At 50.7% G+C, this 3,600-nt stretch overlaps 1 pseudogene; it reads left to right on the plus strand.

Moving 5' to 3' along the window:
- The first annotated feature begins 998 nt into the window (after nt 1–998).
- Nucleotides 999–2,609, plus strand: LOC143662979 (deformed epidermal autoregulatory factor 1 homolog pseudogene; annotated as a pseudogene).
- Nucleotides 2,610–3,600: the final 991 nt, after the last annotated feature.

Consider the following 3,600-nt stretch of genomic DNA (forward strand, 5'->3'; position numbering starts at 1 on the left):
ATAAAGAAGGCAAGAAAAGAACAAAAAGAAGAAACTGAAAGTCTGAAAAAACAAATCACAGAACTTATGGGAATGAAAGACACAGTAGAAGAGATGAAAAAAAACAATGGAAACCTACAAGGGTAGATTTCGAGAGACAGAACATAGGATTTCAAAACTGGAGGGCGGAACATCTGAAATTCAACAAGAAACAGAAACTATAGGAAAAAAAATGGAAAAATATGAGCAGGGACTCAGGGAATTGAAAGACAATATGAAGCGCATGAATATACGTGTTGTGGGTGTCCCAGAAGGAGAAGAGAAGGGAAAAGGAGGAGAAAAACTAATGGAGGAAATTATCACTGAAAATTTCCCAACTCTTATGAAAGACTTAAAATTACAGATTCAAGAAGTGCAGTGTACCCCAAAGAGAATAGATCCAAATAGACGTTCTCCAAGACACTTAGTAGTCAGAATGTCAGAGGTCAAAGAGAAAGAGAGGATCTTGAAAGCAGCAAGAGAAAAGCAATCCATCACATACAAGGGAAGCCCAATAAGACTATGCGCAGATCTCTCAGCAGAAACCATGGAGGCGAGAAGACAGTGGGATAATATATTTAAATTATTCAAAGAGAAAAACTGCCAACCAAGAATTCTATATCCAGCAAAATTGTCCTTCAAAAATGAGGGAGAAATTAAAACATTTTCAGACAAAAAGTCACTGAGAGAATTTGTGACCAAGAGACCAGCTCTGCAAGAAATACTAAAGGGAACACTAGTGACAGATACAAAGACAGAAGAGAGAGGTGTGGAGAAGAGTGTAGAAAGGAAGACTATGAGTAAAGGTAAAAAGAAGGAAAATTAGGCAGGATTCGGACTCGGCGGCAAAGCAGCTGGGCCTGGCCGAGGCAGTGGTGGTGGCAGTGGCGGGAGACGAGGCGGAGGAGCCGGTGCTCAGTAGGGACGAGGACTCAGAGGAGGACGGCAACTCGGAGGCGGAGCCCGAGACGCGGCGCGTGACGGCCGTGGTGGTGATGGCGGCCGAGCCTGGGCACATGGACATGGGCGCCGAGGCCTTGCCCGGCCCCGACGAGGCCGCCGCCGCCGCCGCCTTCGCAGAGGTGACCACAGTGACCGTGGCCAACGTGGGCGCCTCTGCAGACAACGTCTTCACCACGTCCGTGGCGAACGCGGCCTCCATCTCAGGACACGTTCTGTCCGGCAGGACAGCCCTTCAGATTGGGGACAGCCTCAACACGGAGAAGGCCACCCTGATTGTTGTCCACACGGACGGGAGCATCGTGGAGACCACCGGGCTGAAGGGGCCCACTGCGCCTCTCTCTCCAGGTCCTCAGTCTCCTCCAACTCCTCTAGCCCCTGGCCAAGAGAAAGGTGGGACCAAGTACAACTGGGACCCCTCGGTGTACGACAGCGAGCTCCCTGTGCGGTGCCGGAACGTCAGCGGCACCCTGTTCAAGAGCAGACTCGGCTCCGGTGGCCCGGGCCGCTGCATCAAGGAGGGCAAGAACTGGTACAGCCCGACTGAATTCGAAGCCATGGCCGGAAGAGCCAGCAGCAAAGACTGGAAGAGAAGCATCCGCTACGCAGGGAGGCCACTGCAATGCCTCATCCAGGATGGGATCTTAAACCCCCACACTGCCTCATGCACCTGTGCCACCTTCTGCGATGACATGACCTTGAGTGGCCCAGTTCGGCTTTTCGTACCTTATAAGAGGCGCAAGAAGGAAAACGAAATGCCCACAACTCCGTCTAAGAAGGATTTTCCCAAAAACATTACGCTGCTTCCAGCCACGGCTGCCACCACCTTCACCGTGACCCCCTCAGGACAGATCACTACCTCTGGTGCGCTGACCTTTGACCGGGCGTCCACTGTGGAGGCCACCGCTGTCATATCTGAGAGTCCAGCACAGGGTGACATCTTCGCTGGAGCCACAGTGCAGGAAGCAGGCGTGCAGCCCCCGTGCAGGGTCGGCCACCCCGAGCCCCACTACCCCGGCTACCAGGACAGCTGCCACATGGCCCCGTTCCCCGAAGCAGCACTGCCCACGGCTCACCCCAAGATAGTGCTGACATCCCTCCCTGCCCTGGCACTCCCACCTTCCACGCCCACCAAAGCCGTGTCTCCCACAGGGGTCAACGGACCGGATATGTCAGAACAGCGGAGCTGGCTCTACCTGGAAGAGATGGTCAACTCCTTGCTCAATACGGCGCAGCAGCTGAAGACCCTGTTCGAACAGGCCAAGCAGGCCAGCTCCTACCGAGAAGCCGCCATGACGCACGCAAAGGCTCATGCTGACGCTGAGAGGAAGGAGCAGTCCTGCGTCAACTGCGGCCAGGAGGCCCTGAGTGAGTGCACAGGCTGCCACAAGGTCAACTACTGCTCCACCTTCTGCCAGCGCAAGGACTGGAAGGACCACCAGCACGTGTGTGGGCAGTCAGCAGCCGTCACTGTCCAGGCGGAAGAGGTCCACGTCGCCGAGAGCGTGATGGAGAAGGTCCCCGTGTGAGGTGTTCGTGTGTGCGGCCTGCCCAGCCCCTGTGCCGGCTTGGGGTCGCCCAGGAGAGGAGTGCGCTGGGCAGGACCTGGGGAACTTGCTGGCCAGGTCATTTTTGAGCCCTCAAGTGCCCATGCAGGGCCTGCAGGAGCTATGCCTGAGGGGCCAGGTAGGCTGGGGCAGGCTCTGGTGCTCTCTGTCCCCGGTCGGGTGCCTGCTCTGGAGCTGTGCTCTGTGAGTCGCACATGTGGTCTGTGAATAAAGTCGACATCCCCTGCCTAAAAAAAAAAAAAAAAAGAAGGAAAATTAGATATGACATATAAAATCCAGAAGGCAAAATAGTAGAAGAAAGTACTACCCGTGCAGTAATAACACTGAATGTTAATGGATTAAACTCTCCAATCAAAAGACATAGTCTGGCAGAATGTGTCAAAAAACAGGACCCATCTATATGCTGTCTCTACTCAAAGGACACGAGGCCAAGGACACAAATGGACATTTATACACCAATGTTTATAGCAGCATTATTAACAATTACCAAGAGACGGAAACAGCCAAAATGTCCATCAACAGACAGTTGGCTAAACAAACTGTGACATTTACATAAGATGGAATATTATGCAGCTGTAAGACAGAATAAAGTTATGAAGTATGCAACAACATGAATGGACCTTAAGGACATTATGCTGAGTGTGATTAGCCAGAAACAAAAGGACAAATACTGTATGGTCTCACTGATATGAACTGACATTAGTGAATAAACTTGGAATATTTCCTTGGTAACAGAGACCATCAGGAGATAGAAATAGGGTGAGATATTGGGTAATTGGAGCGGAAGGGATACAGATTGTGCAACAGGACTGAATATAAAAACTCAGAAATGGACAGCACAATACTACCTAACAGTAATGTAATTATGTTAAAACACTGAATGAAGCTGCATGTGAGAATGATAGAGGGAGGAGCACTGGGGACATAAATGAAATCACAAAGAAAGATAGATGGTAAAGATCGAGATGGTATAATCTAGGAATGCCTAGAGTGTATAATAATAGTGAAATGTACAATATACAAATTTTAAAAATGTTTTTGCATGAGGAAGAAC

Source organism: Tamandua tetradactyla, chromosome 2 (assembly GCF_023851605.1).
Source record: "Tamandua tetradactyla isolate mTamTet1 chromosome 2, mTamTet1.pri, whole genome shotgun sequence".
Lineage (NCBI taxonomy): Eukaryota > Metazoa > Chordata > Mammalia > Pilosa > Myrmecophagidae > Tamandua > Tamandua tetradactyla.